General features: G+C 41.3%; 1 protein-coding gene across 2 annotated transcripts in view; it reads left to right on the forward strand.

Annotated features, from left to right (window-relative positions):
• KCNT2 (potassium sodium-activated channel subfamily T member 2) overlaps positions 1-12,844 on the forward strand; it is a 194,412-nt gene that overhangs the window by 49,352 nt on the left and 132,216 nt on the right. The gene's annotated exons all lie outside the window — the stretch shown is intronic.

The following is a 12,844-nucleotide window of genomic DNA, read 5'->3' on the forward strand; positions in this document are numbered from 1 at the left end:
GTGATTTTCATTACTTCGGTAAACTTTCCACAAATCTACCTTTCTCAGAGATAAGAGCTAAGACCTCACTAACGTGTCTATTTGCTTTGGGGGAAAATTTCCCCATACTTGCTGGTCATGGTGGTTACCCTCGGAACACCAGGTCCATATATGGGGACCAAGGAAACATTAAGAGGCTTCTATATGTCAGTTTCTCAATTCCTTATTTCATATAGATTCTCATTGTATCCTCATTAATATCAGGAACTTGGATATGTATCACCTAGAAGAAACTGAGTCTCAGAACAGGTAAATATCTATCCTTGGTGCATTCAGAATCCCATAGCTGGTCAGCCTTGAACTTGGGAGTTAAATGCAAGTCACGTAACTCTGAAGCTAGCCTTCTCCCCTCAGTGTTGTAATCCTTGGATGCCTACTCATCCTTCTGGAAGCTGGTGGGGGATTCTGCTCTGAGAACTGAGGACCTTTCTTTGATGGGTCTGGCAGACCAGTGGGGGTCCAGTGCAGCTGAGTTGAAGAAGATGCTTCTTAAACCCTGAAGAACAAAGCCCACACCTTGTACTTGAAGAACTGCAATGAACAACCCCCATAGACTATTCAGAAGAAAAAAAGTTATGAGAATGTTAGATGACAGGGTTCTTCATCCCTGGGTAGTGATGGAAGTCGAGGACTTATGTATCATGAAGTCGTTACTTGCAGTAACTCTTTGGCCTTTGTTTTTGTTCTTTCAACTTCCCGTCTGAATTTAACAAATAACCCTAGGGAGTTGCTGGGAAGCACAACTGGCTGAGCTAAGTAGCAAGTAGCTGTTAGGACAAGGAGCTGTGATTTCTGACTCTGGGGGTGACGTGACCCCCGGCGTGATGTATTTAAAAATGACCCAAGTTCCCAGAGAACGGCTATTTGGGCCTCTGTAAGTGACATCCAGAAAGTGGTTTGAATGGATAAGCATTTTAGGAAGAGAAATCATGGTTAAACCTCACGATACTGATGCTACTGGGGACAAAGGGTGTGTCTCATTGTGTTAGTGTTTTATTTTTATTACGTAAGTACTATATGGTTATTATGGGAAAGGTAAAAAACTCATTAACAACAATCACCAGAAACTATTTAAGAGAACGACAACATAATTCCAGCAATGCTAATAGTGTGATGTATAATATTTTGGATTTTTTTTTTCTACTTTTAAATGTATGAAGTTTACCCAAACTGGATCAAACCACAATAGTATCTGGTAACCTCTTTTTGTTTGTTTATTTTTTAATTGGTTTTCTGCTTAATGGTGTATCATAAATAGCTTTCCAGCATTATTTGTGATCGCATGCTGTTCCCTACCATTGATGTAGGGAAAAAAAATTTATCTGATTTGCTACTAGGAGGTAATTTCACCGCTTTGCTTTTTCATAATCATAACACGATCGCATGCATTAGCCTGCAAAAAATGTCTACACACTATTCCGTGCCGCTGTTGTCCTCACAGCTACTGCTATCTTCCTAACCTTTTTTGACTTTTAATGAGATTTATACCTGTTACACATTCTGGCAGTTTTCTGAATTCATACACGTGTATCTTTTCTCTTTTATGTCGTTCCATTATGTGCCCCTCAGTATGTCAGCCATGTCCCGAGGCACAGGTGTGCCCTCCTGGCATTTCCCCCTGGGGATGTGCGCATATTTCACTGCAGCGAACCCTGGCTGTTTGAGAGACGGTCGCTCGTATTTTCCTGAGTTGTTAGGTGCGTGTGATTGGACTTTCCTCAACATTAGCCTCTGACTGTGTTTCCCAGGGAAAAGGTTAGACGTCGTATTTTCTGAAACAAGTGATATGTTCTCTGTTTTGAACAGCAAACACCCTAAGGCTACATAAATATGAATAAAAGATTTCTTAGAAAGAAGCGGAGAGCAATACTGTGATGAGTTATTCCCTTTTAATGAATGCACAGTGCTCTGTAAAATAATCGTGTTAGCCCGGACCCTGGTCTTCCTGCATCATCAACATTTCCCTAATAGTCTGTCAGGCAACGCTGGGCCAAAAATAGCGTTAAAGACGTTAGACTCGGCTGCTGGAGCTGGAATGCTTGCATCCTATCGAGCCTTCCCAAAGTCATGGCAAAGACCAAGGGGTGCCCTTCCTTTGATCACGCCATTGGATGAAAGGCGTTTGTGGCTGTAAACAAATGCCTTTCTCTCAAGCCCGTCTCTGAGCAGAAGGTCATAATGTCTCCCCAGCTGTTCCCTTGTGGACCCAGCTTCGTGCCTTTCCCGCGACTGCAGCCGCCGGCATCTGACTCAGGAGCAAGGTACTGTAGGGTAAGCCGATGGGCTGGAATCATGAAAACAAGGCTCGGACGCTTTTGTTGACGGGGACAAAGCTGCCCCTATTTGTTCTTTACTTATTTATTCATCCAAAATAGAGTGCTTTTAATAATCGGTAGTTTCGATGAACTGATATCACATGTTTTAAATATATTGAATGTAATGATAAATGAGAGATAGATATGCATTTCAGGAAATTCTCTCCAGCCTTGGTTATATTCAATTCAGCCTTAGAATAATTGAGTGTATAAAGTACATATACTCCCACTTTAAATCATTATCCAATTGCTCTACTTCAACCTAATGTTCTTTCTCTAAAATTATTATTTAAATAGAAATTATTTTGAACGTGTTGTGTTTCAACATTTGCTCTAAAAGCAAAGTCATTCGATTACTTATTTTGCAAGTTGTGGGGCTACCTCGTGTCTGACTTCCCCTGTTCTTGCCTGGCCACCGTCGCTTTCCCTCTGAATGACCTCTGCTGGTCCTGCTCCTTCTCCTTCTACCAGTGTGTCTTAGGCAAGGCTGCCAGCGTTGCGAATGGGGTGGTTACAAATGCACTGACACCCCCAGTCAAGGGAATAATTCTTCCTAATGAGCAAAGAAGGTGCTAACTAATTTGTAATGCCGACAAGCAGCCATGAGCCAGCAAGAAGGAAACTCCCATAAAACCTAAATCTCTACTCCGTTAATGATTTTATTTTTATGGTCAATGCTCAACACTGAAATGCTTCTTCTTTAAGTGGATGAAGGTAAAAGAAAGTGTTTGGGTAACAACCCACAGTGAGGAAAGCTTTACTGCACTTCTTACCAGCTCTTTCGTCAGTGAACACCTTGTTTTTGGCTTGGGTGTGTTTGCTTGAATGGTTACTTAGGAAGATGGTTACTTAAGAGAAGTGAGGAAAGGGTCAGACATTTGCTTTTTTGCCATGGAAATGGTAGCTAAGAATTTTCTCCTGTGCTCAGAGGAAAACAGAGAGTAATAAAAGTGGTGGTATCCAAGGACCACTTCTCAGCCTTGGTTACTTGTAGCTACCCAGGGCTGCAAGTAATATTGGGAAGAAAAGGTTTGTTCAAAGACATCCCACATCGTAGTCTAACTTTCCAGAAAAGATGATCCTGTACAAAATCTAAAGGACTGGTCTTCTATGGATTTATAATGATTATGGTGCTGTTTTCTGAAACAAATTGAAAAATTGGGTGCAAATGAGACAGAATATTCTGAAGCTTTTAGTTTTGTAGCTGGAAGTGGTCAAAGAACTGGTTATGGAGATCGTTAGGCTGTGGCATGACAGCTGTCATTCCTTGAGGATAATTATCCCCCCTCCGCCAGAAAATTAGTAGAGGTAATTAATCAGAACTCATTGGAGGCTAGGAAGGTGGTAAGTTAAAAGTCAGGGAGAAATGGCCAGACAGATTAGGTACCTCCGCAAGAAGCATGATGTAAAAATCAGACTTATGTTCACGTCCTGTTCTGTCACTATAGAAATGGAGGCACCTCTGTTCAAATCAACTACCTATTCATGGAGTCAGTTTCCTCCTAGAAATAAAACGTAGCCTTAAAGGATCTCTGGTGTCGATGAAGTTATGGCCCTTGGCATCTTGTACTTGCACAAGATACATTCTAAGGAATGGGGGAGTACGTCTTTGAAACGTATCTGATTTTCATCGTAAACTTGCCCTTGCTTCTATCAGCTCCCAGCTCCTCGACCCCCTAGCAGTGTGACCTTGGGGAACATGAGGATCTTTCTGGGCCTCGCCAGTCTCACCCGTATAATGAGGATAATAACTCCTAGCTCCGATGAGTTTTGTCACATTAAATTTTAAAAAAAACACACACCTAGCACAGAGCAGGCATATATGACCATGGTATGATTGATCAGTAGAATACAGGTATGTTGTGGAGATGAAAATTTTCATGGGTGATGAAAATATCATTTATGTTGCTCCTATTAGTCATTTGAGATCAGTTTTTCCTCTTATTTCATTTTTATCCATGATTGTCAACCTCCTACTGCAGGCCTCACCCATAACTAGGATGAAGTGATGCAGGTAAGGAACGGTTGAAGATACACAGGTTAAAAACCTGGCTTTTCAAATAGTTTCTCTCCTGCCAAATGGGACCTTTTCATGGAAACTGTTGCACTAGACATATTAGGAAATCGGAGTAGCTCTGACCCCCTCACAGGGCAGTGACAAATGAATCCCGCCCTCTAAGCAGCACGATGCATTTCTTCGTTGGAATTCGGTCCCTTTGTGTGCACCGGCAATTTTGCTTCCATTAAATTATCGAACTCATCAGAATTTTTCAAATGCTACCACTCCGTTTTGTGTTTAAATGAGAGTTCTGAGTAATTAAGCCTGTATCTCATGTGCTGGACCTGCGTGCTGCTCCTGCTGACTCGCAAATGGAGTGATGACTCCCTATTAATACTCTCCCCCAGGAAGGACATTCAAGCAGCTTTTAAAGTGCTTGAAACTGTAAAGATAATGGCCTCATTTTCAGGAGGTTTGTCAGATGATAACATCATTGATTCTATATCACTTTTTTTGCTAGTAAAGTCTCATTAGGTACATGTGAATAATCCTGAAGACATCTCAGGTCATTTCACCCAAGTCGGTGGTGCTACCAGGTGCGTCTCTGCGTGCAGCATCGGCCTTCTTGGGGTCACGCCCGAGGCTTTAGTAACAAAGGCCAAGTGACCAGCTGTCCTAGAGACTACCTGGTCCACCCGGCCCATTCAAACGAGTAAGCGATGATCAGCCCCTTCAACAGACCTTTTATTTCTTCACCAAGACACTTTGAGGGATTTTCTTATGAACAAAGGAGACACAGTTGCCACGCTCACAACTTTCGAGCCAAGAAGCGAAGCATTGCTGGCTGCTTCGGAGGGGCACATGACAGAACCTTGCCCTCAGATAAACTCTTGAGGAGGCTCCAAGTTCAATGTTGGTGATGATGCATTCCATCTGGGACTTGGTAGCTTCCTGTCTATTTCAGTCTAGGTTTGCTTATTATTTCTGCCAAGCACTAAGCTAAGCTTTTACTACCTTGCTCAAGGAGGGTATACACTTTCAAAAATGTAAATATACCACATTTCTAATTATTGAAGTTTTGGGGTTATTTTAATTTATAATTGAATTTGTTGGGGTGGAATTGGTTAAGGAAATTATAGAGGTTTCAGGCATACAATTCTGTAATACAGCATCTGTGTATTATATTGTGTGTTCACCACCCCAAGTCTAGAAAGTTATCTTTTCCCTTTTTTTTTTAATGTGTCTGTGTCTCTGCATCCTACGGATGGGAGAGAACCAGTTATTTGATCTCTCAGGTCTTTCTGAAGGATACAAACCCTTAAAAAGGCAACTTGACACACTGCAGCTGATACTGTGGTAAAAGGAATCAAGTGCACTCCTGCAAAAATACACGCGTGTCACTTCACAAAGACTCTGGTGAGGAAGGAGTGTCAGGTGGCATCTAAAATGAGACCCGAAGGAAGCAGTGCGAGGTCTTCAAAGGAAGACCAAAGAAAGCTCAGTTAATTTGAGTTGTTCATTTTTCTTAAGGTCCAGCTGAATATTTTGATTTAAAAGTAGTAACCCCCAGATTTCAAAGCTCCATAACTGGTATGAAGATGAAGTCTGGTGAGGAAATAAAGAGGAATTATGGTGTGATAGGGTATTCGCATCATCCACAGCCTTTATTCCAAAATTAACAAATGTGCTCCTCCTTTTGGAGCAAGGGTATTTGGAAGTTCTGTTTCCCTGCATAGATGCCAGATGGCGGCAGCCACAGATCACAAGCCTCTGCATACTGATGGCTGTCAACTTCAGATGCTAATGGGACATTAGAAGCAACGGCCGCTGAGTAATTTTTAATTCCAAATATATTAGCGAACATCCGCTATACCCTAGGCACTGGGTGAGCAAGTGTAAGCGGAAAATGGCTAATACCTCTGTAGGGGAGCTTGAGGTTTAACGAGGTTTTAAGAAACTATGCAAGACAAACTTGATTCTCCCCTAAAGAAATTCTGATTTTTTTTTTGAGAACTCTTTATGCCATAATTGGATTTGATGGGGGCGAGGGGAAGCATGGGGAGACTTAGTAGGTATACCTCCTTGCTAGATACAATCAGGTGTGGGAAGAGGAACGTGGTTGTTCCTTTCCAACGTTTCCCACTGCGCCGCTATACGTCACTCACACGAGGGATCCGATCTGCTAGTTGCAGACACATCTAATTAAAGGTCATGCCTTAGAATAGAAGACTGCACAGCACAGGGCTTTTACGGATGTGAAATATTTCACGGTGACTTTTGTAGACTGATATGTGGATGGAGCTTCCATTTGGGCTCAATATTGGCATTTATCATTTAAAGTTTTGTTTTGCTTTGTTTTTCTATATCTTGCCTCAAAAATAAACTTTAACCCAAAGGCAAATGAAATGTCTTTAGGTAAATCTGGCCAGCTGGTATGGACTGAGTGTGGTCACTACAAGCATTTTTCTCATTTTCTGTATTATTCAGCTAAAAACTTTTTTGCTATTCAAAGACTCTAGAGAATAATACTAGAGAAAGAGGATTCAGGTATAGCTACATGAGGTTTTTTCTGAACCACCAGAAGGATGGATTTGAAAACAGCTCAGATCGGGAGATTTCAGGGAAGAAAATCAGGAATGTGGGTTTGGTTACACTGAAGCTGTCCGCTAGGCCTTCATGTGGAAGAGCTGAGTCGGCGGTTGGCTACATGAGCTTGGGGGAGAGGACTGGCTGGCTGTATTCATCAGGCAACCTTGGGCATATAGATGACTTACACCTAGAGTATCACTGTAAAAGAAGACTGGTTCTGAGAATAGAAGGGAATGAACCAGGCCTGACCAAGAATATGCAGAAGTAAACTGTAAGGTAAGAAAACCAAGAGAATGAGACACCTGGAGGTCAAGCAGAGACAGTGGCTCAAGGATGAGGAAGTGGCCAGCCATGCCTAACGCCTAACGCTGACCCAGGGTAAAAGCAAGGCGACCCATGAGAAGTAAATTTCTGCTTCTGAAGCCACCCAGTCAACAGTATTTAATGACGGCCCCGAAAAGTGAAGACGGCAAGTCTCTCCGTGTTTCTTTTACCACCGATCAGCCACGGCCAACATGGCCAAGCGCATTCACACTCCGCTTCTGGGATTTTCCTTCGTTGGTGCGATGATGATGCTGTGTCCCAGGACCTCGGGTCCTTTGTGGGGGTTCTCTTTGACAGGTCTCCTGCTTGTCGACGTTCAGACTCCCCACCCCCCAAATTGGCAGACAGCATTAGGGTGACAGCAGCCTTCGCGCTGGCTTACTTCTCTGATTCCATCATGTTTTCTTGTCTTTTCTAGCTTCTAAGGGTTTCTTGTACTTTCCTACTGGCTTTATTTCAAGGATATATGTGTCCATGTATGCACACAAGCATGTGTGCACACATGTACACACATGTTTATGCAAGTACACATGTTTATGCATGTACGTGTGTGTGTGCATTTGATCTCTGGGGTCTTCTGTGTGTGTGAATGTGTAATGAGAGTAGAGCTGAGGTAAGAGAAAAAATGGAAATGATGTTAAAGCATCTGATCTTTTCTTTGAGGTGGTGGCTGTAAACCCACATAATTTATTAGAAGCCTAAATGCTGTATATTCTTGTTACTCTATTATATACTGAAAGAATAAAAATGAGTTAATGTTCTATTATTTGCATTTGTTCCGTTTTTATAATGGCTTGACCCAGACCTGCCCCTACTCATGCATGCAGGCAGAGACACGAAGAGGCAAAATCTCTTGGCAATTTAAGGATGCAAATATGAACTTGTATATTTGCTCTAGCTTTCTTTCCCTTTGCTTCCCCTGCTTAGGGCTGAGTTAAATGGGGGTTGTTAGAGGGAATCCCTTTCAATAGAACGAGGAAGTACGGAGCTCAGGTCCTGCAAGTGAGTGCTACCCACGAGGACTCGAGTTTTCCCACTGAGGAGCACTTGAATACAAAAGTATTCCTGGGCGGACTTGTAATGTGTTTCACCATGGAAACAGCGAGACTGTTATTTCCAGCTCCCTTCCAGCCCTGATCACTGGAGTGACAGGAGCATAAGCACAGTGGCTGAGGGGCTATTGGTGCTATCGAGTGGCTGGCAGCCCAGAGCCCTCCCACACTGCTGTGCCGTCATTATATCCAAGTTAAACACACATGCACACGCATGTCTGTCTGTATGTGTCTATATGTGCCATGAATGTGGTGAGTGTATAAAGCTAGGTTCCCTTTCCAAAACGGCCATCATTTCAGATTTTATTTTAAAAATGCAGAGAATGCTATCGAAGGTCATCAGAATTAATCTTTGCCTCCTTATAGGACATAGCAGACTCAGGACATGAGAAAGTTAGGCTTGAATAATAATGGAAAGAATTAGATGGGCAAACGGAAGTTGGGAAATGCCATAGAAGGGGCTGTGAAGTGGTGACATGAGGTTTTGTGTGTGCGTAGTGAAGGCTGGAAGCCGGCTAGCCACCCGGAGAGCGCCCGAGTGTGAACTGGTGAAACGATTTTTTTCCAGATGAAAAATCGATCGGAGGCTTACTAATTAATTTATTTTTTACAAGGCTCCATTTAAATGTTTGCTCTGTGAAATAGTTGAGTTACCGGAGGTTGGGAGTGAATACTTGGAAATGGAAAGGAACCTGGTTCAGAGCCAATGGCCAAAGGGCAGGGCTAAGCAAACTCTCTCCGCAACCCCGTGCGGGTCTGCTGTTTGCGATGCCCTTTTGTAACATTTTACAAGTAACCTAGAACTCCCCTCATAAGGAAGAATCAACCCGGTGAGGAGGTAAGAGGCAAGAAGAAATGGAAAGACCAGGGTGTGCAGGCAGGTGTGGGCTTGTCTGAGATGAGGTAGTAACAAATGACTCACCCAAGGACTCTGTGACCGATACTGCAGAACCAGAAAGCGGCGGGGAGGGAGTGGTGCCGAGAGGCACAGAGGAGACTTCTGCCAATGGTCTCTAGCCACTAAAGGTTCCAGAAGGGAATGTCTGCAGGGGGTTGGCATCCTGAACAATTAGCAATTGAACAAAGCAAAATACTGTTTCCGAAAGAAGATGCATTGACAACCTGGGTCAGAATTATTGTTCTGTGCTGTAAAGTGGTAAGGCCTACTTTAAAGTTACTGAATAAGAATTGTAAGAGTGAAGCAAGAAAACCGCATTTTAGTAAGATACGGCATGATTTTTACATTAAGTTCAAGTAACCAGAGCAAGCGAATGAGAGGAAAATGAAAAAAATTAGTACTAATATTAAGGTAGTTGATACTGTTAGGGAAAATTGATGATGATGAATCAAAAAAATGTCCACAGTATTCAGAATTGTTCCAGAGCACAGAAACATCTGGAGAGTTTTTCAGTTAATATTTCAAGATATTGGAGTAATCTAAAGATGATGGCTTAGATCAATCTTAGTTATGACCACAGAAGAAAAACTAAAAATATATAAAGTGAATCCAGCATTACATTACCTGACTGGCTTATTATTACAAAAACAATTTGTACCAGAAATGACAAAAAATTGTGTAATAGAAAAGTGTTAAAACAATTCACCAAATCATTGTAAGAAAAAAACTCCAACAATGTACCACCAACTTGACAGATTCGAGAGAGGTTTCTGAGGACAATCAGCACCCACCCACTCCTGGCATGAGTTTTAGTAAAATATAGATATCTATTGCCATTCCAAGGCCAACAGTTTAACCGCTAGGGCACGAGAGGCCTTCTTTTATAAGAGTGTATTCCACGGTTGGTATTTTCCTTCCACAAGTACTAGTCGATGGGGTAAGACAAGAACAATGAAAGGTAAATAGGAATATCAGAGATTCTCACACAGCATGATTGTCTGCCGAAAAAAAGCCAGGAAATAAACCTGAAAAAAATACCACCTCATATAAAGGAGTTCAACATGGTAGCCACTTAAAATGCCAAAAACAAAATACAGTGGAACAAAACACTTTTATAGCAACCAAAATTATAAAATACACAGAAATAGTATCACAAATAATATTTAAGATCTACCCAAATGTGACAATAAAACATTTTGACCTATATAAAGTGTCATTATTCAACAAGAAAAAATGTGAAATGGAGAAAATACCGCCTAGTAATCATTGCAATACCACCTTATTTTCTGTAATATACAATCCTATTTACGCTATTATATTGGAGTAAATGTAATCAAATGGTCCAGAATTTTATTCAGAGGATAAACATGAAAAAGTTACATTTTAAGACGAGATGAGGGCAGACTCGCCATAGTATGTTATTTAAAACTGTGCAGTTCTGGTAAAGCCCAGAAAGAATACACTAAGTTGACCTACTAGGTGGAAGTAAATTCAGATAAATGTAGATGAGAAGGAGGAAGAGAGGAAGGAAGAGAGAAAGAACGGGATGGGGGAAAGCGCATTTGTATCTATAAAAAGGAATGCTAAGGGGATATTTTAAACCAATTAAAATCATAAACAGAATTGAGAAGAGCAACCAGTAAACTCGGCACCAAGTCCCTGAGAACTGGAGAGCTGTACGGTGCTGGAGAAAGTCCCCAAAGATGACGCTACTGCCGACCAGCCTTAATGTGGGTCAGAACTGCCACTAGATCAGCTAAAGGAAAGTATCGCTCTGTGTTACAAATCATAAAACGAAAGGATATTTCTCAGTCCCTGATAGAAGACGTGAATCAAAAAGTGTTTTGTTTTGTGTTTCATTTTTTTAGCTTTAAAAAGTATTTGTATCACTCCATACTTTATTATCATCTATAATCGTAAGAGGGAAGATAGATTTACATTACTAGGTTTATCGTTTTATTTCATGTAATATTATAATAAAAGGGAATTTGGAATTTGTTTATTTATTGAGAGACCTCATGCCATGCAAAATTGTCTTTACCCTCAGGAATAAACACACACACACACAGGAGAGTCACTTGCAAACTATGACCATTTTTTGGCACATTTGTAAGTGTCAGAGAGCTGTTTACTTCCCACTGATGGGCGTTTCGAAGCTGGGCCACCTTGCCCACCATTCCCCTCTCTCTCTATGGCTCTTCCACACAACAGAGCGTCACATTATGAGTCCCCTACCTTACTAACGATGGGCACCTCGATATTTAAAGAAACCTGTTCTGTTACTGCCGTCTCTTCCTACTGAGGCCGCAGACAATCTCGTTTTAGTTCACGATGCACCTCTGCTGTGCGCCCAGTGCACTCCAGCTACCAGGTGAAGACTGGACTCCTGTTCTCATAAATTTGGTAATTCAAGGAAGCAAACCTGCGTGGCCTTTGCTGAATTACTTCTGTAAGAGCCACAAGTCCTCTCAAATTTGCTTTGGTATCCAGAGCAAATTCACACTCATTTAGCTTGGTATCAGTATCATAGTAACTTTGTTTCAAACGAACTGCCTTTTGTTTAGACAAAGGAAGCATGTCCAGTGATGGATTTCCAAGACACTAGTGGTGTTCCCTGCACGGGTTGCATGTGCTGCGTGGCGTGTGAGTGTGCAGGATTGTGGACGAGTGGGGGGGGGTGTGCGTGTCCACAGTGTCCTGCTGGAAGGTACTGCAGTTTTCAGGGTCTCTTTCTGGAGAAATCAACCAGACAATCTTGATTTCTGCCCTTTTGTTTTTTTTACTTCAGCATGTAAGGTGAATAAAACACAAAGGATGGAACATACACAAGAAAGTGATGAAAAGGGATGAAAATTTTATGCCTGTCTTTAGGGATAGAGGTGAAGTGAGCGAGCTTTCAGGTCTTTTTGAAAGCATAGCAGATAAAACTTGGTTTGCAGTTGATAACAAAAATGCTTTTACTGTTATGGCGTAAGAGACAGCTTTAAAAATAGTCATGAAGATTCATAACTATACAGCTTTGGATGTAGTAGTGAAATATTTCTTTAATACATGAACATATTCATATGTTAATTTTTTCTCCAGTTTTGTCTCCCATGGGTGCTCCTGCCAAAAAACCAAAACTATAAAACTATCTAGTCTATGTGGGTAACATTATCAAAATTTTGTGATATTAGGAAAAAATGAAAAGAAATCTTTGTTTGCATAAACACTAAAATGTTTTTGTTAGCTGTTTTTTGCAGTCCTAATTTATAGTACATGTATTTGAGACCAAGAAAATTTTAAATGATGACTAGTAACAAGTCACAATACACTGAACAGTTTTTCCTTTCACTCAATATTTTGAAAATATAATTATGCCATCACATGAAAGGCAGTTTGAAAGACTTTAGGGGGAAGTGGATACATTTATTAAATAAATATTATTTTTCTGAGAGTTGATATCACTTTATAGAGGATTAAATATATGATATTCAGCACCGTAATTGATTGGCCTGGTCTATATCTGTCGCCACTGTCACACTCTATTTGCCAGTAGCACTCCTTTCCTGGTCTATGTCTATTTCACTCTGAGCCCAAATAAATAAATAAGGAGGGAAAGTGTCCCACGATGTGGTCGCCATACAGC

The sequence above is a fragment of the Desmodus rotundus genome, chromosome 10, assembly GCF_022682495.2.
Source record: "Desmodus rotundus isolate HL8 chromosome 10, HLdesRot8A.1, whole genome shotgun sequence".
Classification (NCBI taxonomy): Eukaryota; Metazoa; Chordata; class Mammalia; order Chiroptera; family Phyllostomidae; genus Desmodus; species Desmodus rotundus.